At 47.4% G+C, this 21029-nt stretch overlaps 1 protein-coding gene and 1 long non-coding RNA gene across 4 annotated transcripts in view; one reads left to right on the top strand and one right to left on the bottom strand.

The window, feature by feature from the left end:
- Positions 1-21029, top strand: part of EPHB1 (EPH receptor B1) — a 430500-nt gene that overhangs the window by 173731 nt on the left and 235740 nt on the right. The gene's annotated exons all lie outside the window — the stretch shown is intronic.
- On the bottom strand, positions 292-16968 carry LOC144612784 (uncharacterized). Its single transcript, XR_013549851.1, has 3 exons — positions 16931-16968; positions 6896-7039; positions 292-575 (listed from the first exon to the last, which is right to left on the bottom strand). It is a non-coding gene; the product is annotated as an uncharacterized LOC144612784 (long non-coding RNA).

Raw genomic sequence — 21029 nt, 5'->3', positions numbered from 1 at the left:
GGTGATGATGGCAGAACCAGATGGAGGAAGTAACCAGTGATGGCAGAGGCCTTGTCTGTCTGTTGTCCAATATAGTGACACGCTGTACGCACACACGAACGCACACACACACACACACACACACACACAGAACAAAATCAACAGAATGGCCAAAAGCCCATACATTATGAAACCCTTTCACTAAAAGTTGGTGACAATGTCTCAGTTTGACAGAGGACATAAGGTCAGTGCAACGTGTGTATTTCAAGTGGAAAATGACAATCTGCTCTTAGAACAAGATGGATACAGCTTCTCATTGAAATTGTATGGAATATGCAAGAACTCTGCCAAATCATGAACTTGGCAAAAATTTGCCTGTTCTGGGAATTAGGCGATTTGAGGGTTTCTATTTGGTTTTTGGGTCTATCACACACATGCCTGCATTGATCTGAATGTGGAGGTCCTTGTGACGTGGGGCTTTTCTTTTCCTGCTGGTTCTGTTTGTCTTCCTCTCTGCATCTTTGGCCAAGTTGGTCTCCCTGTTTTCTTTTCTTTTCGTCCATTGACTCTATTCTCTTGTCTGTCTTCTCTCTGGACTTGATTCAAAAAGGAAGAAAAGAGAAACACATTTCATTGGTAGAAGTTTAATGAATGGATGGTTATTTCCATTCACTGTTTTTATTTTTTTCCCTTGGAAACTGTTTACATGCAAACTACAATAAAAATGAGTTCTTTCATGTAGTAAAATGGAAGAAATCAATGTTTATCATTGAAATTGATTGCAAATATTACAAGAGTGATTTTTGTCATCAGAATTACTAATATATAGTCACACATGCTGATAATGAGACCATTCATTAAAAAGAACAATAGCTTTTTTTTTTAAGTGTCTTTGTAGAATGCCCTGCTTCTCTGTGCTCATTTCTGTATTTTTCTGGAGCATATTCCTATTTTTTTTTTTTTTTTAGCTTTTCAACCCCATTTTTTTATTATTCTCCCCTTTTGAGAATTCTTTTAAGCTCCCCTTTTTTTTTCCCCTAACATTTTTTAAATCTTTCAATCCAGCTACGAGTTAAAAACCAGTAACCAAAGCTGTGCATTGTTGAATTTAACTTTCCCAATCAGAGTGATTGATTTCAGCCTTTGGGGTTGACGCCGCCACTCCTGCTTTGTGGGTACCTCTGCCCACTCACCTAAGAATTTCTTCTAATAGAAAGTCAGTTATTTGGGACTGACAATGCAAGAGTGAGCAGTAGATCCCCCTTCCCTCCAGGACCTTCTGCAGCTCTGGGGGCAATGGCTTTGCTATCCAGAGAACTGATAACACATCAGTACGCAAGCCAACTGAATATCCATACAGCCACTTCCTTCTGGGCCGGGAGGAGGGGGCAGTGTTGCTCCTGGATATCCATCCCATGGGTTGATGGTCTCCATCCCCTCCCTACCCTGGCTTCTCCCAGGGGCCGGGCCTTTTCAGGCCTTCCCCACAGACTCCTTTCCTGCCTGTAGCTGTGTGCCGGCCCCTCCTTCATAGCCCACAAAGAGCTCTGTAGACAGACATTGTGTGCTGTTTGCCAACACGGGGGCCCGGGTACACAGAGGGGGCGAGGGAGAAGCCATCTGCTCTCTCCTTTCACAGAGACCTTTGCTTTCTCCCTTTCACTCTCCTCCTCGCTCTCTGTCTTTGAACGTGCATACAAAAATAAAAAAAGCAGTTGCTAATTAGAGCAAGAGAATGAGCGTGAGCCTGGAAGGGGGTACAGCGGAGAGGCGGCCCCCGTGCAAATCAGCCCGCTGGTAAGAGCCAGTCGGGGAAGGATGAAGGGGCGCTGAGGGGCTTCGGAGGGATATTTTGACAAAATAAGCAACAAAGCTTCTTCTTCAGAGTGGCAGAGGGGCTTTGTCTTAACTTCTCACCAAAGAAGGGGAAGAAATAAGAAATGACAGAGTTTTTTGTAAACTCCCACTGCTGGTGTCCACTGACCTTTGCTCTGATATTTTCACTCCCTCAATAGCCCAGTAAACAATAGTCTCTACTGGGGGGACATTTAAGTGTATCCTTTTATTGGTAATTTTTGTCCTGGCTGATAGCTAGTGGGAAATCACTGGCTTCATCTCCCAGGCAGTGCTGGCTGAGGGAGAGCTTCCCCACGCAGGAGCAGCTGAGTCATCAGGAAGCCCGAGCTGGGAAAATATCCCCGGACAAATCCAGACTCTCTGTCAAGGCTTTTTTTTTTTTCCACCCTACTCTTTCCTGTTCTTGGTTCACCAGGTGATTTCTTTTCCCAGACCCATGTTGTTAAATTGGAAGGAGCAGCCTGATGCGTGGTGCTGATGTGTTGGCTGCCTGAGCGTAGCTGGGGTTAGAACAGGATGCTGCTCCAACCCTGAGCTCTGGGAATCCATCCTTCACTCATGGAAGGTTCTGGACATATCACCTCAGCCAGGCCTGGGGCCATCTGCTGGGAAGTTTTGCCATGGCTTTAGAACAGACCCTTTCCATCTTTACTCAGCCAGGCTCACTCACTCATCATCCCTGGGAGGGTTACTGCATGACTAGGCCTCTGTAGAGATGCAGTTTTTCCAGGTATAAACTTAAAGGACGGATGATGCAGATAAGGAAAGATTTGGATGTAACTACCCTGTGCATCTTAAGAATGAGGTGATTTTCTGATTTCTTGTGAATGTGAACAAGTGAGAACAGGAACATGGAAGTCTCATCAGGATACACACTGGTTACTAACTAGTCAGGGAGGAGGAGAGGAAAAGGCAATAGAACCTGGAAAGATGGATTATAATTAGTTCATTCTTCCTCCACTGGGCTGTTTAAGGTGATGGCTACACACGCAAAGACAGAAAGACCTCTCTTTAACTGCTGGGAATATCCCTGGACTCTCAGATGATGTCCCCAAACGAACTTTTCATGGGTCCATACTCAGTGCACCTGTCTCTAGCACACAGGGGTGCTTCCCCGGGAGCCCAGTGCAGCCCGTCTTAGCCCCGTCCGAGGACCCCTCCAGGGAAAGCAGGGCAGGAGTCCACACACCATGCAACTAGGCCAAGCCACCAAAGCCATTGAGGAAACAGCCGTGGATGGGGCCTTGTTAAGAGCCGGTGACAGGAAAGCTTGGGTTTTTCCATCCGAGCTTTGTGTTTGTTAGCAGAGTGGTATCTCTGGGTCTCAGCATTGTTCCCCATTAAGTGATGGTTTAACACAGGGCTCAGTCTTGCTGTGAAGACTGTATGATAATCTGCCTGTGCGGAGCTCAGCAAAGAAAGACCTTGGCACATTGCAAGGGTTCAGAAATGGATGCTGATGTTACCAAAATTTTTGCTATTAAATAAGCCCAAGGATAATTTTCTGCTGGTTCCTTTGAGATGTGAGGACTGTGTGAAGAATGTGGGAAATGTACAGAGATCCCATAAATATTAGGAAGGCTTAGATGGCATGATCTGAGTCCTGGGTACATGAAACATTTTAAAGTAGAGTTGCTGAAGACAATGGAAGCCACCCATCTAGTCATAAATGGATGTGAGTTTGCCCAGTTTGCCACTGCAAGATTAAATCCTTTTTTAAAGTTAGTATTTTTTTTAATTTTCTGTGACTTTAAATTTCATTAAAAATTGTCATACAGAAAATGTGACTTCTTCTGGTGGAAAGTTTTATGAATTTTAGTCCATGCACAGATTTGTGTAACCACCCTAAAAATCAGAATACAGAGAACTGCCTTATGGTGTTGCTTTATGGTCACTGCCTCCTCCCACCCCACCCCCTGCTATCAGTGATTCTGCATCCCGTTGTGTCATCTTTCTACATGGAGTGATATAGGAAACCTTTGAGACTGGCTTCTTTCACTTAGCATAATGCCTGTGAGATTCACGTAAGCTGTTGCTTATGTCACTGGTTTGTTGCTTTTTGTTGCTGAGTAGTATTCCATCCTGTACCATAGTTTATCCATTCACCTGTTGAAAAACACTTGGATCATTTCCAGTTTGGGGTAATCATGAATAGAGTTGCTGTAAACATTCATGGGCAGGTTTTTGTGTAGACATACATTTTCATTGCTCTAGGTCAGATACCTGAGAGGGATTGCTGGGCCACATAGAAACTATGTGTTCAACTGCCAGATTGATCTTCAGTGCCTGTTCCATTTTGCAATACCACAGCAATTTTTCTGCGTCTTTTGCAGCACTTGGTATGATCAGTATTTGTTATTTTAGCCATTCTATTAGATGTGTCTTGATATCTCATGGTGGTTTCTAGTTGTGTTTCTCTAGTGAATAATGATGTTGAGTATCTTTCATGTGCTTATTTGCCATTTGTTTATCCTCCTTGGTGAAGTGTCTATTCACAATGTTTGCCCTAGTTTTAATTAGGCTGTTTGTTTTCTTACTATTGGGTTTCAAGATTTCTCTACATATTTTAGATACAGGTCTTTTTGTTGAATATGTGAATATATTGTTTGCAGATATTTTCTTCCATTCTGTAACTTGTCTCTTCTTTCTTTTAATGGTGTCTTTCACAAAACATTTTCAATTTTGATGAAATCCAATTTATCCATTAATCTTTTTTATTGAAGTCTTTGTTTTCTTAGAGAAGCTTTAGATTCATCATAGCAAGATTGAGGGGAAGGTACCAGGATTTTCCACATGACCCCTGCCCCTGCATATGCATGGCCTCTCCCATTTCAATACCCCCCGCCATGGTGATACACTGGTACAATCCATGAGCTACACGGCTGCTTCATAATCACCCAGAGTCCATGGTTCACATTAGGGTTCACTTGTGGTGTTATACCTACTATGAATTTGGACAAATGTATAATGGTATGTATCCAGGATCCACCATTATGGTATCACACAGAGTAGTTTCACTGCCCTAAAAATCCTCTGTACTTCACCAATGCATCCTTCCCTTTTCCTTAACCCCTGGCAACCACTCATATTTTTACCGTCTCCATAGTTTTGGCTTTTCAAGAGTGTTATACAGGTATATAACAGGATGTAGCTTTTTCACGTTGGCTTCTTTCACTTAATAATATGTATTAAGGTTTCCTTACGTCTTTTCATGGCTTGACAGCTCATTTCTTTTAAAAGCTGAATAATACTCCATTGTCTGGAGAATTTATTCATTTTTGTTCTCAGTGTGTCCAACTAATTACTTTTTCAATTGATCCAGGTTATGGATCATACTTTTGGTGGCATGTCCAGGAAAGTAATTCCATGCCTAACCCGAGATCACAAAGGTTTTCTCCTAATGTTAATCTCCTAAAAGTTTTACAGTTTTATGATCCAAATGCATGTCTGTGACCATTTTGAGTTAGTCTTTATTTAAAGTATGAGATTCAGATTCAGGTTTATTTTTATTAGTTTTGTCTCTGATGTCCACTTATACCAACAACAGAGAGCTGTGGTGATGGCTCTTTCACCTCCTCCAAGCCTTTACTTGAATATTACCTTCTCAGTGATCCCTACATTGACCACCCCACTCAGAGTGTGGGCTCCGCCCTCCTCGCACTGTGGGCCCCGCCCACCTTACAGTGTGGGCCCCGCCCCTCCAAATGTGGGCCCCGCCTTCCTCACAGTGTGGGCTGCCCTTAACAGCCCTCCCATCTCCACTACCTTGCATTATTTTTCTCCATAGCACTTATTGTCTGTGACATAGTGTGCAGCTTGCTTACTTACTGGGTACACCATCTCACTGGTATGCAGGCTGCATGAGGGCAAGGATATTTGAGTGCGTGCTGGGAGGGGGTTGCTTGTGAATGGATGTTTCCTGAGTGGTCGGTAAGTGTGGGGTGCCCGAAGAGGCTGGGGCCCGCCTAGGGCACATGGCTGCAGAGGGAGAAAGCACAGGCCTCCCTGTCTCACACATTCATCAGGCAGAACAGGTTTGTCAAAGTTAACACTCCACTCTGAGGTCTTGTCTTACCCACCCGCCCACCATATTGTTTGAGATAAATAAGAATTTAAGCAATTAAACCTTTTTCCCTCTCAGTCTTAACGTATTTGTTCCTTGAAACTTAAGCTTTATCCCTTATGCTCCTTGAAAGAAAGAAAGCACTCTAATGCCCTGGGAAAATTATCTTAAATTCTAATCAGCCCTCAATCCTGGGTGTGAGAAGCAACTCAGAGATGAGGCGGTTGGCAGAGCAGGGGGCAAGCAGGGAAAGCTGTTTAGGCAGCAAAGCCAGCTAGAATTGAGGTTTTCAACTGGCTAATAGTGCTTCATTTCCAGCGAAGAGGCTCAACTTATCAAGTGAGAGGCCCAGGGAATCCGAGAAGCAAACAGTGCAAAGATATGGAGATCCCAAAAGAAAGTGCAGATTAAATAAACTGGGATGCAGAGTTGAGTGGATTCCTGTCCCCCTGCAATGGAACCTTCCTCTTTATTCTGTCCCTACCCTGAGTTCCAACATCACTGTGCCCTGGGCTTCTCCAGTAACAGGTGGAGTGGATGCATGCCCTTGCATTTCCCTGGGGCCTGCTCTGGAATTTCTTTATCAGGTAGCTTGGGGGCAACAGTGTGGTTAGCTGAGTGGGGAGGGGGCCAGCTGGGCACTTGAAGCTAGCATTGGCACAGCAAACACACCGTCCTTAAAGTGAATGTTAATTTTGAGTGAGTCGGGGGAGGGCTCTAGACGACCTTGATGGGAGGGCTGCCTCTGTGTCTGTTAGGACCTGGCTGGTGAGGGCTGGTGAGGGCTGGTGGGAAGCATTTACAGAAGGCGCTGGTCCTTTCCCTTTCTTGCTGCAGAGAAGCCAGCCCCCTAGATGCCACTCCACCCCCCACCCTAAACTGGTCCCCTGCAGGTCCAGCAGGTCCTGGCAGACAGCCCTCTGTTCAGCTAGTCCTGCTCTTTGATGATCTCTGAACAGCTAAGGCTCCTGGCCTGTTTGGAATCTGGTCACATACCGTGTTTGTTCCCAGAAAAGCAAACCCACGTTGTCTCCAATTTCTCTCATTTCCACCACTGGATGGACCAAGCCGGCTAATTTTCCCTTTTCATAAATTTGTTTCACTTCAGTGGGAGGAGCTGCTGATTGTGAGTCATCAGACCTGTGAGGGTGGGGGAACCCAAGTTGTAATGTTTCATAAATAATACTTTAATGAAGACACCCATTAACACTTGTAATAATTCACAGAAAAGAAGCCCAAGCAGATCTGGTTGAAATATCTTCTTTTGTCTTTTTTTTTTTTTTTTTTTTTTTTTAAGTGTTACCAGCTTAAACAGAGGTCTTAATTACAGAACAGAACAGAAGCCAGCAGTGTCTGGGAATTTCCTCTTGCCAGTGTGTACCAGTCCTTGGCTACACCTTTCTCCCATGGCTCCTCCCAGAAGACCTGCCCCAGGAGAGGCAGCCTCTCCCCCCTCACCTTCCCCTCCCTTCCCCTCCCTTCCCCTTCAGAGCATCCTTGCTATGAGCCAAAGCTGTGTGCAGGGCTTTGTAGCTGAAGAGTGCCTAGGTCTTTAAGTCTTTCTCAATGGATGTGCATGTGCGCACACGTGTGTTTAAAGAGGTGAAGTCAAAACAGGATTACAAAAATTGTGGCATGACTTAAATGTTTGCTTTCCACAAATAAATGCTTTTAACACAAAAATTGCAATACTCTATGTTATGCTCTAAGAAGATACTTGCAGGATTCATAAAACGTATTCATGTCCAGTGCCCAGAGGCAGGCTGCTTGGATAATGCGATACAGTTTTAAGTTGTATGGATTTCTCATTTCAGTCTGTGAGTATGTGTCACTGAGTGTGAATTTGAGCCCTTTTTTGAATGGGAATGAGGCCGGATGGTCTCCATACTTGTCTGTGACAACCCTGCTGGGCCTCTGAGTCTGGGAGGGCCTGTCCCTCATGCACTTGCTCATCCCAGGTTGGTTGCGTCCTCCATCTCAGGGGAGCATGGTCTGACTCCTCTTCTTGCTCTCTCTAGAGCAAGGTGGGTGGGTGCCACCACCCACTGAGAGCCAGGGTGGGTGCTCCACCAACAGAGACATAGGGAGTCAGATTCAGAGGACAGATTTAAATCTGGTGCCTGATTGAGCTGGGGGCTGCTGGAGCAATCAGTCTCCTTCCCTGGGTGTGGGGAATGTGTCATGCTGTAGAGGCCTCGCCCCACCACACCCTCTTCTGACACAGGGCCCCCAGCCTCTTCTAAGGCCAGGCACACAACAAAGGGACAGCTTTCTCTGGCTGTGTTGGCTGGCTCCCTTACCTTCCTGGGCAGGGAAGGGGGGAACATGATGGTGAGGGGCAGGGTTGACTGACCAACGTTCAAGGCACCAGGCAAGGCCCAGCCTAGCTCTCTGTTTCTTTTTTTTTTTTTTAATTAAAAATGTTTTAACATTTATTTATTTTTGAGAGACACAGAGAGTCAGAGCACAAGCAAGGGAGGGGCAGAGAGAGGAGACACAGAATCTGAAGCAGGCTCCAGGCTCTGAGCTGTCAGCACAGAGCCTGACGCGGGGCTCAAACCCACAAACTGTGAGATCGTGACCTGAGCTGAAGTCGGACGCTTAACTGACTGGCCACCCAGGCGCCCTTCTCTGCTTCTTTACTCTGGGAGAGTCAACTGCAGATCTCGCAGTAGGAGGGGAGCTGAGCAAAGCTCTCTTTGCCTGTATTGTGGTCCTCGGAAGGAATCCTCTGAGCAGAATTGAAATAATGCCCAGGAGTGCTAGGGGTGGGGTGGGGTGAGGGTGGCCAAAGAATGTGGAGAGAAAACATTTCTGAATACTGACCCCTAGAAGAAACCCCTGCAGTTCCAGGCTTCATGGCCTGAGTGGGAAGGTGTGCCTTATCCCTTCGTGACATGCTAGAAAGCGTCGTCTGCCTTGGAAAAACCACAGAGAAGCACATCTGCCGAAGGGATGATCCCAAGGCCGGGGAAAGTTGGTGTTTTGGCTAAGGGGATAGTCTTCAGAGATACCATAGAATGATTTAGAGCTGCCTCTGGGCTGGAGGGCCTGTCCCATCTCTGCCTTTATCTTTTTTTCTTGATGGAGACCTTGCCTGTAGCAATGGTGTCCGTCCAAACCCCTCCCCACCAGGACTCTGCATTCACCTCCTGTCTCCAGACACATCTTCCTAAGTCCGGGTCAAACTGTGACAGCTCCCCACTGCTATGTGGCACGTTCTCAGGCAAGAAGCCAAGAGTGCACACAGGCACACGTATTGGCACACAGGCCCCAAACTCAGCTTGGTTAAGAGTGTACACTCTGGGGCTGGACCACTGGGTTTGAACTCTGTTGCTACTGCCGTATGATGTTGGATAGGTAACCTTACCTCCCTGTGCCTCAGTTTCCTCAGCTGTAAAATGGGCATTATAGTAACTACTTCCTAGGGCGATTGTGAGAATGGAGTGAACCAGTGCTCGAGATGTACTTGGGACCCTGCTGGCTCTCAGGGAGCATTGAACACACATTCGCCGTGGCTGTTGTTTGCCAGCCCTCTCATGTAGCTTGTGGAACCTTCCCCCTTCAATTCAGCAGTTGCACTTTGAAGTGTCATCAACCTTTCAAGGCCCACTGGAACTTCTGCCTCGTCTATGAAGAGCTTTGGATTCCCTCTCCAGCTGTTAACTGGACAGACTTACTTGTCCCCACCTGTCTTCCCAGCACTTTGCCTGTTTGTTCCTTGTCCTCTCTGTCCCCCACCCCACAAGGGGCCGAGGCAGACTGTCCGCCCCTGAAGAACAGCAGCCCCATTCCTCTTCGTGGCCTGCTCCCTGCTGGTGGAGCTGCTCCTGCGTGGTGCCTGCACATCTCTGTCCTTCTTCCTTCTCCCTTTTTGACTCTTCTCCCAGCCACCAGCCAGCCTCCCTCTTTCTCTTGTCTTCCCTTCTCTCCATCTCTTCCTTTTTGATTCTCCTGGTTTCTCTGACCTCCTCCACTTCTGTCTTAATGAGAACTTTCACACATCATATTGATTTGGAGTTTTAAAAAGTCAGAATTGATTTTTCTGGGGAACTTTTCATGATCTTATTTTTAAATGTAGGAAGAAAGCTGTTTCCAGGGCTGTTGACTTTGTTCTATTGAGTTAGGAGTCGATGTTGGAAACTCTTTTCCGGAAACTCAGAGAGCCTAGGGACCTCTGATGCCACATCTAATGAGCTGTGGGTCAGGGCTTCCCTCCCCTCCACAGGCCCAAGTGTGGGGGCAGAGAGTCCTGGCAGGGGGAGGCCTCGCAAACTGGCCTGGGTTAGAGGACAAAGTTAAAGAGCATGTACAGAGAGTGAGCACACACAAGGCAGACTTACAAGGCCATAATGAGTAAGGGGCAGGCTAGGGGAGAACAGCAGTGGGAATTTGCTGGTGAGGCCACAGCTTCTGCTGTGAACCCATCAGAGATGGGTTCCATGGACTGTCTCCTCTATTCCCACATGTAGCACATACTGACCTGACACCTTTGCTGTGTGCCTGGCCCTGTGCTGAGGGCCTTGCCTATATCATCTCATTCAATCCTCCCAATAACCTCAGGATGCAGATCATATTATTTACAGCTTGCTTTAGGGGTAAGATAACATTATAGCAGTAAATTACAGTTGGCAAAGGGCAGTGGGCTAAAAAAACTATCTGTAAAGATGGAGTAGTAGAAAGATCTAAGAGAGCAGGATGAGGGGGAAGAAAGGCAACATCTTGCCTACTGGGATGGTTGTATGTGCACATGGGTCTGCACATGCAGGCTGCATTGAATCTTTTTGGGGAATGAGGCTGGATATATATAAATAAACTGAGAAAATAAATGGAATAGATGAGGATGTTGGATTAAGAGAAAATAAAGGCAGGGAAGTAAGATAATCTATAGCTGAAGGTCCTGATTCCCATGGTCGGGGGTGGATCTTCTGGATGGACTGGTTGGTTGTCACCAGGTCTGACCTGCTCTGCTTTCTTGGGTTGTGCAGCCATGAACTGTGACCACCCCTTCCCCACATGGGTTCAAAGCTCCATGGAAGGGGCCAGGAGAACAGCAGCCTCACCACATCTCATCTGACCCAGTCTCCCAGGCAGGGGCAGGGCAGAGGGGCCGAGGACATTCCTGGGTTGGTACAGCAGCCCCTCTAGGCACTGAAGCCTGGCAGGCCCTCTGGCAAATGCAGAACAGCCTTTTCCCCCTGGCTCAGTAAAGGCAGCATTGGGCAGGGCCAATTCGCAGGAAAGTTGAAAGGTGATCAGACCATCCTGAGATGACATGGAACCTGCTTGCCAAGTCTAACATTGTCTGGATTTTGTTGCAGAACAATTTTGCTTCCTTTTTCACCTGGCTGACTGCTCCTCATTTTCACATTTCAGTCTAGGGGTCACTGTCTCCACAGGTCACCCCCTCTCCTCCTCTGTGTGCCTATGAGCCTCTTAATGGCCAGGGCGTTTCTTCCACAAAGCCACATATACTTGCCTAAACAACCTTTTCTGTAAAATCGCAATCTACAATAACAGTGCTTACGCGGAAAGAAAGGTTAGGGCTTGCCATTTACACCTGCAGAACTTTTAACCAAAGCCTTAAGAAAAACAACAATCCCAATAAAAACAGTAGCCCAGATAAATCTGTTCCAGGGCTTGCACCCAGCCTCACAGCAGATGGAGCTTTGAGAACCCTGGGGCACCTCCTTTGACTTTGAAATGTAGGTCTTAGAGGGCATTCAGCCTAGTTGAGACCCAGTTTATCAACTGAAACTTTGTGGATGCTTTCGCCACAGGCAGAAATGTGTTTGTAGCTTCTTCATCTGCATTCCCACCTTCATAACTTGACAGAGTGGAAGAGTGGAGGTGCTTGAGGCGGCTAACAGTGGAGCTTACACTGAGGAAAGCACTGTGTAGACTTTCGGCTTGTGCTTCGTGTTGTCATGGCGCTGTCACAGTGAGTGCCCTGAGATGTACAGGCGAATGCCTCAGAACACCCCCCAGCTCCTGGCCTGTTTTCTTTCAGGAAAGGTATGCTCTGGGGAGGGACAGGATGGCCTGCAGGAGCCATCCTGGGCAGAATGGACTCCTACATCCTGTATCTGTCTAATAGCATCTCTGAGGCCTCCACCATGGTGACTCCCCCTGAATCCTCTTCCCTCATTTTCAAGCTTCCTTCTCAGGAATGATAGCAGAGCCTAGAATGTTGGTGGCAAGCCTTTCTTCAGTGACCAGGACACCCGCTTGTCCCCTCCCATGTCCCCACCCTGTTTCTCCCCATCTTCTTAAGCACAGGGTGAGGGTTTCCCCCCACCGAGGTTTTGGTTTTTTGTTTTTTGTGGGTTTTTTTTGCTCTTACGGGGTGAGATGCTCCCCACCAGGTTCATTTTCTGTAGCTCTTCCTGCTTATGTTTCTCCTGTTCCTTCCCAGCTGCTCTTCCCTCCCTCCTTAAATCACCATGGAAGGGAGGAGTTTTCCATTCTCCCAAGATGCCTCTGGCGCCCCTTGGGTTGTCCCTTTGTGCCAGGCACAAAGGCCGAGGCCTGACCCCAGTGAATGTGGGAAACCTTCAGGGCTCGGAAGAGAGCATCCGGCCTCCCCAGGCCAGGCTGGCGGGATAGCTCTACCTGCAGAGGAAGGAATGAAGGAGGCTTGCCCAGCATCCTCCCTGTCCTCTGTTTTCCTTCCTGCAGTGTCCAGGCCTCAGACAGTGTGATCCATATTGGAGGAGCCTGGCATCTCTGCCGCATCCACACATCTCCTGTGGCTCAATCAGCCCCTTCTGAGGAGCCAGGGCTGCTGGTGGAGTCTCAGAAGTCGGAGGTTCACACTTTTCCCTCCTTCCGCCGTGGAACTCCCCCTGCCCCTTCCCAAGCCACTGAACTACCAGGTTCTGTCCATTCTGCTGCTGAAGATCTCTGGGGCCTTCCCTTTCTCTTCATTGCTCCTACCCTAGGGCAGGTGGGCCCTCTCTGGTCTTCCTGGCTCCTGTCCTGACCACTCTGTGCATCTGCCCCATGGCTGCCCCAAGGGTTTCCCCAAACTAACGCTGGCCCTGGCTGGCTGTGCCAAACTCTTCAGGTCTCCCCACTGCTTCCAGGATAAAGTCTGACACACTCCCTCTCCCCACCCCTTAGCACCAGGGCATTTAGTAATCTGGCCCCTGACTACATCTCCAGACCCATGTCCTGAGGCCCCACTTCATGCTTCTGGCCAGACAATGCTCAGGGGTTGCCAGAACCGAGTCTGGTCATCAATGCTGCTGACACACTCTTTCCTCCTTCTGGATCTCCCTTCTCTTTCTCCTCTACTGGTACAGCTCCAGGTCTGTTCATGTGGCTCCTTTCCCTACTAAGCCCTCCCTGTCGTCCCCTGCAAAGGCATGTCAGCAGCTCTTGCTTCTGTGTCCCCAGTGCCTTGTGAGCATGAACTCAAGTGGCATTCATCGCACTGTACAGCAGAGTATCCTCTCTCCTGGTCCCTCACAGGACTTGGTGCTCCCTGAGGGCAGGCAGCCTCCAGGTTAGTTCTGCAGCTCCTCACCTGGCCCAGCGTAGGTATTACAAGGACTCATTCCATACGTGTTGAGTGAATGAGTGAATGAATGAGCGAACGTGAGAATGGTGTGAGAGCTAGACAATAATATGAGAGGTGGTAGACACTGCTGCCATCTGGCTTCAGAGGAGGAAAATAGAACCAGTTTTCTTGAGCTTCCTCCCCCTGAATGCTGTCTCTGTGCAGGGTGGAGCCAGGCAGGGGCCTTGGTCTTGGCATCTGGAAGCTAGACAAACACTCAGGATTTCTGGTCCCGTGGTATAGATTGTCAAAGCCCCTAGGGCAGCGAAGTCAAGAGATGTTAGAGGATTTTTCTTCAGGAAAAAGAAATATTCTCAACTTATATATTTAGAATGGTACAGTATCTTCTACCCTATGATTTGACTGACAGAAGAAGTGTATTTAAGCTATTTTTAACCTGGAATCTTAGGAGGAAGAAATCTAGCGATTAGATATTTGGAAGCTATTGTGTAATTTTAAAACTTTGGTACCAAAGGAGCATGTTGAGAGAAAGAAAGACAAAAACCCAGATTGATGTGTTTCAGTTTTCTCTGTAGCTCTAGACTTTTGTTCTGGAGAAATCCACTGTCTTCAGAAAGGGCATCCAAGGGTGTGTGTGTACGTGCACACACGTGTGTGTGTGCATGTATAACTCACTCCCTTCTCCATAAATAGCTTAAGATTATGTTCTTTACCTAAAAAAGCATTTTAGAAAGGGCCTCCTTCACTCTATTGACAGCAGCAATGAGCATTTGTACAGGGCTTGGCAGGCTGTACCTTCTCATTTATTTTTTTTAACAATCTTGTGGGGAAGCCATTATGTGATCGTTATTATTCACATCTTGTGGAAGGAAAAGAATGAAAAGAAGAGTGGCTGGGTGACCAGCCCAAGACCATATCTAGTCAGGTCATGGTTGTACACAGTGTTTGAATCCAGAGCCTCCCACCCTAAATCGTATGTTTTTTCCCCATTACTCTGATACAAAAGTTATGTGGGCTCTCCATACATGGCATTGCTGGGACCATAACTTGTAGGGTTATTTTGGTTTCCAGTTGCTGCATGACAAGTCACAATTTTACTCCTCTGAGTGAGTTCATTCTTTCAATAGCAACCATTTTTATTACTCTCATAGATTCTCTGGATAGGGAATTTGGACAGGGCACGACAGGGGTGGGTTGCCTCTGCTCCATTGTGGCTGGGGCCTCAGCTAGCAGATGGAATCATCTGGAGGCTTCTTCACTCACATGTGTGGCCCCTGGGCTAGGATGACTAGAAGGCAGAACTCAGCTAAGAGTTCTAGAACTGGACTGGAACCCTTACAGGTATCCTCTGTATGTGGTTTGAGCTTCCTTATAGCACAGTGGTCTCAGAGCAATTGCATTTTTCTCACGGTGATTCAAGGCTCCGAGGGAGAATGTTTGAGGAAAGGAGGGGGAAGCTATGTGCCTTTTATGACAGTCTCAGGAGCCACACATCATCACTGCTGCCATACCCTAATGGTCAAAGAAGTCACAAACCCCCTCGAATTCAAGAAAAGGGCGCATAGCCTGCCACCCCCCAATGGGAGGGGTATCAAGAATTTGCTGCCATGTTTTTAAAACTACACCAGACAATTTCTCTTCTGACTAGATTGATCTGGCTTCACTGCTGTTTGGAAGAAATCAAATGAACAGCATAACCTCTAGAGAGACTTACTAGCAGTGGACTCTGATGATATCTCAGATTTCTCTCTCCACATGAGAAGACAGGCCTTCCACATTGTCCCATGTAGTTCTCCCTGGCAGTACCAGGTCAGAGAAAAAGTGGTCCTTGCCACCCTCTGCTGGGAATGAATACTCAGTGCATGTCAGGTAGATTACCGGGTGCCATGCTAGGCCCGGGGCTTAAGAATTGTATGTTTTGGGGGTCTCTGGCTGTTGCTCCTAAGCTATAACACTGCATCACCTTGGAGGGAGGGTACTTCATCTGGCATAATCCTTGGGAGTGAAGGGACTGAGAACCTTTCTGAAAGAGAGAGACCACAGAGACAACTTCCTGGAAATGCAAAGTGATGTATCTGTGAGCTTCAAGGGTTCCCTTTCTTCAAGGCTGGATCAGGGAGATGAGCAAGGACAAGCAGGGGATCAGACCTTGCAGGGTCATCCTTGTTGCACCAAGCCATTGCTGACACATTAAGATCTCCTGGGACACATGTTGACCAATTTCTTCATTTTTGGTAGTCAAAGGTGGCCCCAAATAAACCTTCTCATGTGTGTGCCAACTTATATGGTAGTGTTCTCAACTACATTCCAGACACAACAGATTCTATCGTTAGATTTTCACAGGCTGTTGTGCTTGTAGTGGTCAGCATAAGCTAAGTCATGTTGCAGTAACAAGCACTCCCTCAACAACACATGCTTATTTCCCCCCTCACCAAGTGTTTATCATGAGTTGGCAGGGGTTCTGTTCCATGCCATTGAAAGTCATCTGTCAGAGGTAAAGGGAAATCTGCTGGGTCTTGCATTGATGATTAAGTGTCCTGGCTTAGAAGTCACATACCTCACTTATATTTATAGAAGTCTGGCCAGACTAGACTCATGGCCTCACTCCCACCTCAAATGGTCTAGGAAGCATAATCCCACCATGTCCCTGGAACACAACTGGAAAAAATGACAAATTTCACTGACTGCTATGTGATTACCATAATGCTCTCCTTAAATCAGTATCTTTGCCCTCTTTTTAGAATGTCCTTTTCCTTGGGGCACCTGGGTGGCTCAGTCAGTTAAGTGTCTGACTTCAGCTTGGGTCATGATCTCACAGCTTGTGAGTTCGAGCCCCACGTCGGGCTCTGTGCTGACAGCTCAGAGCCTGGAGCCTTCTTCAGATTCTGTGTCTCCCTCTCTCTGCCCCTACCCTGCTTGTGCTCTCTGTCTCTCATAAATGAATAAATGTTAAAAGATTTTTTTTTAAATAGAATGTCCTTTTCCTCTTCTCCACATTTTCATTCATGCATGCAACTGTCTACCCATCCACCCACCTAATATTTAGTGAGCACCTGTCCTGTCCAGGTATGGCTTCAGGTGCCAAGAATGTGGAGATGAAGTCATTCCCTCAGGGAACTTCATCTCTTCATCTCCCTGAGAAGTCCCTGACCTTTCTGGAATTGTTCAACTATCTAGCTTTTTCATGCCATAGCTAGACTCCCCTTAAAGACAGCCAGTATTAATGGAGCCTTAATCCCTGGTATATCATTGATGGTTAGGCATAGCAACTATTACTTAGTTGTTATTGAGCCCTTACTTTAAGCCACAGACTTTGCTGAGAGTTCAATTTAACCCTCACTATAATTTTGAGTGGTTGGCTGTATTATGCCCGTTCACAAATGAGTAAATTTACCCTCACAGGGGTTAAGGCACTTGTACAAGATCACATAGCTACTAAGTGGTAGCATTGAGGTTTAAATTTGGCCTGAGTCCATGTCCTTACTCTTCAATGGCCGCATGACACTTACCTTTAATGCTCACGCAATTGTTTCTCTGTATCAGAGACCTGAAAACAAGGAACCAAGATTGCAGGTGGGGAAGGTGCACTTAGAAGGCAGAGATCATTTCCAGTGATTTCAGATTATTCGATTCCTTTCTGATGAACGAATGAAGCAGGGAGAAAGGGAGGGAGTGAAAGAAGAAAGGAAGGGAAGAAGGCAAGAGGGAAGAAAGGAGCAAGGAGGAGGGAGAGAGAGAGAGGAAGGAGCTGGTTTTCTGAACACAGAGGGGAAACCTTGCCAGCGAGGTGGAGCGGCGGTGTGGCTGCCTGAGAAGACAGGCTCGAGCTCTGATCCTGAGGAAGAATGTGTAAATCGCGGCAATGGTCTTCTAACCCGACCGAGGGCAAAGTCTCCGAGTAGAAGAGCTCTGTGCCTCAGCGCGTCTCATTACCGCCAAAGAGGTTCTTCAGTCTACCACGTCTGAACTGACTACAATTAAATACACAGATGTATTCCTCCTCACTCGGCTGCTGAAAAGGAAATATTTTTGAAAACTATGACAACTCAGTATCACAGCTCAGAGAAACTGGAGGAAAGGAAGAAAGGGCTACAAAGGAAGCATTAAACAGAATTTTTAAAGGTCATCCTCTGATTTTGTGTATTACTTTCCAAAGTGGTATTTTGAGATTAAAAAAAAAAAACCCGCGAGTGTAACAATTATGGCTAGCCTCCGCCCTGTACAGTTAGATAATGGTTTCCACTGGGGATCAACAATGGTGAGGCCTGTAAGCGTCGGCCTTTTCTGCAGCCCGGCCCTGTGTGCCAGGCCCAATTTGTTTTCCATGATTGCTCAGTCTTTATCAAAAGAACAATCTGCAATCCCGTGCTGTTCTTATCTGGTGCTGGAGCCTTAGACTGTGTCTTATACATCAATATAAGGTTTGGGTTAACCTAGATTCTTCTAATGCAGCTTCTTGACGTTTTAATAAAAAGCCACCCCCCCTCACCCCCCCCCCGCCCCCGCCTTAGTGTCCTTTAGTCTCCAACCTTGAGAGTCAGATTGCTTTGTTCTGTGTTCACTCCTTCATCAGGGAGTGTATGTATATATTCCTGTATGTGTGTGTGCATGTGTGTGTGTCCCTGGATATGTGTGCATGCTCATAGACGTGTGTGTGCTGCATGTGTATGTGTGTCCCTGCATGTGTGTGCGTGTGTGTGTGTGGGTGTGTGTGCATGTGTGCGTGTGTGACCATGCATCTACTAGTGACTACTGTGTTGGCAACTTTCATCCTGGAGATAATGTGTAAGTGCCTAATTGCATTTGCTATTTAGCAATTAACCACTTGCAGGTGCAACTAGTTGTAAGCACAGTTCTGCATGTGTGACTAATTGCAGGTGTAAAATATTCACCTCTTAAGTTCCCTTCATGGCTCAGTGGGGCTTGATGCTAATTCTCCCTCACCATCTGGGTTCAGCCTCATCCTCTGGCCACAGCATCTCCTCAGGAGAGGGAGCCATGGGGAAGGTGGGAAAAGTGTTTTAGGGCAGGAAGGGACAAGGAGATGAAGGGGAGCAAGGCGGAGTTCTTTGGAGACTTTGCAGAAACTCAGAAGCTTAGCCGGTGAGTTTCCTCCCCACCTTGCTGCCCATGCAAAGCAGGGGATTAGCTGGGCTCTTGGGCTGCAGAACCCCCACATCAGGGGCCTGGCATCTCCTCACGTGAAGCCCTCTGTGAAGGGCTTTGCTTGTCTGAAGGTCTTCCCTCTCCTAGGACCCTTTGCCCAGGCAGTGGTGTGAATCTTCATAGAGTTGGCTGATGGAAGTTTGGACAAGTATTCGGGAAGCTTGGATCCCTCTGCAGCATTGCCACTACACTGTGTGAAAGCTGCACTCTTGGGTCTCAGCAGTTGATCTGCAAAGTGGGGGTGACACTGTCCCCTGCGTTCCTGGTGGGCCCCCAGGGTGTTCTGAGGGTTTGGTGGATGTAACCTCAGTCCTGGACTTGCCTGGTGAAGAATATATTCTGTGTCTGCAAAGGAGCAGATGACTCTTAGTGGTGGCCATAGGGAGTTCCTTGAGTTCATGATAAAAATCTCTAAAAGGTGTCAAGGGGATGAAGAAGTAGGAGTTCTGGCCCTGAGCTTCACTCACGGTACCTCTCTCTCACCACAAGTTGCAAATGAAGGCCTGAGAACAAGCCCTTTTCAGGGCAAGGACCCATCCTCCCAGTGGCCCCCAGCTATGAGCTCCCTGCAGCTGGGCAGTCTTCCCCTCCCTCTGAGGCATACCCACCCTGTGGACAGTGACCCTGACAGCAGCCTGCAGACAGCCCCTCTCCACAGTTTGAGAGATGGATGAGCAGAGCTTCCAGGAAAGGAGAATGGGAGAAACCAGGATCCAAAGGAAGAGGGAAGGCCAGGAAGAAGCTGGACAATGTCAGATGGCAAGCAGGCAACCAAATGGAATATCAAGCTGTCTGAGAAGCTTCTCTGGAAGGTCTAGGGAAGAAGCTACTTCCAGGCACCAGACAGGGAATGGCCCTGTCCCGGAACTCCTGAGGGCTCGGAGCTTCCAGCCAAGGGTCTACACAGAGCCACTCTTGCCACATTGGACTAGGTCTCACTGCAGCTCTAGACATGCATTTCCTGGGGTGAGGGGGCAGGGGAGTGGTTGGGAGAAAGCCTCCAGAGGCAACAGCTTGGTGTACTGCCAGGTGGGGGGTGTTACAAGAGGCCTACTGATGAGGGTGTGAGCATGGGGCCTGAGGCCAAGGGAGAGGTGAGGCGCAGAGGGAAAACAGTCATGTCATACGCTCCATTGTGGTCAGGGTTAGGGAGCTTAGGTGGCCTAAGTGGAGCTCCGTGGAAGGGTGCGGAGCTTAGTAAGGACTTCATGGAGTTTGTGACTCCCAGAGTTTACTCCAAGGGAGTGCTGGACCACTGGAAACCACCACTCTGGCATCATGTGTTCAACTGAGTCCCTTTTATTGTATAGCTGAACTTGGCTTTCCGGTCCTGACACTTGGGTTCCTACTCTGGTCAGCTTTCAGTAGAGTACCTTACAAAACTTACCGTGACCCTGGGACCCCTGGCCTGCCTCTTGGTGGGGTTCCTTGGAGTGCAATTAACCCCTTTAGTTGGCTTTCTGTTGGGATTGAGTTGAGCTGGCCCTTTATGCCTTATTTCTTTTTTTATGTAAAAAAAATTTTTTTTAACGTTTATTTATTTTTGAGACAGAGAGAGACAGAGCATGAACGGGGGAGGGTCAGAGAGAGAGGGAGACACAGAATCTGAAACAGGCTCCATGCTCTGAGCAGTCAGCACAGAGCCCGACGCGGGGTTCGAACTCATGGACCGCAAGATCATGACCTGAGCCGAAGTTGGATGCTCAACCGACTGAGCCACCCAGGCGCCTCTATGCCTTATTTCTTCAGAGATTTGAGAACTCCTTAAAAACAGGAACGAGGACTTTTCTATACCTACTTCACCACTTGCTACTTGTGCCTCAGATTTCTCATCTATGAAATGGGATAATAATAGAACTTATTTGATAGGGTTGTAGAGAGGATTAAATGAGATGAGTAACATGTTCATCATGTTAGCTACGATGGCGCAAACCCTCACTAAATATTAGTACTCAAGTTATTTGTTATTGTTGTTGTTCTTAGTTTCCTTTTACTGAGGCTCCTTTCTTCCCAGAATTCCTGCCCCCCACTGCTGGACGGCTTAGGGTCAGTGTTGTCTGTTGGCTTTGGATGCCAGCACCCCATAATTCTGAGACCAGTGTGGTTTGAACCTGAATTATTGGCTTATTCGTGACAGCAGATGGCTTTGGGGACTGCTGGGAAGCCTCTGGTCAGGAGTCACACACAGTTCCAGCCAAGCAGAAAATGTGTTTGCCCCAGATAATGGCCATCAGACACAGATTTCACTAGCAACAACTCAGGGATCAGACTCAAATAAGGAAGTCTGCCTTTTGGCCATTGCTTTAGATTATAAATTCAGGCTTAACATAACGGGTCAGGATGTGGTAATTCAAATGCCAACTCCTCAGCTTCATCCCACAATCATGGGGAGTGACTGTTTTCTAGATAATTAAAGAATGTGAGTGCTGTGAAAATCCCTCA

This window comes from Panthera onca, chromosome C2, assembly GCF_046562875.1.
Source record: "Panthera onca isolate mPanOnc1 chromosome C2, mPanOnc1 haplotype 2, whole genome shotgun sequence".
Classification (NCBI taxonomy): Eukaryota; Metazoa; Chordata; class Mammalia; order Carnivora; family Felidae; genus Panthera; species Panthera onca.
Note: the sequence above shows the minus strand (reverse complement) of the source record. Positions and strands in the feature narration are given on the sequence as shown.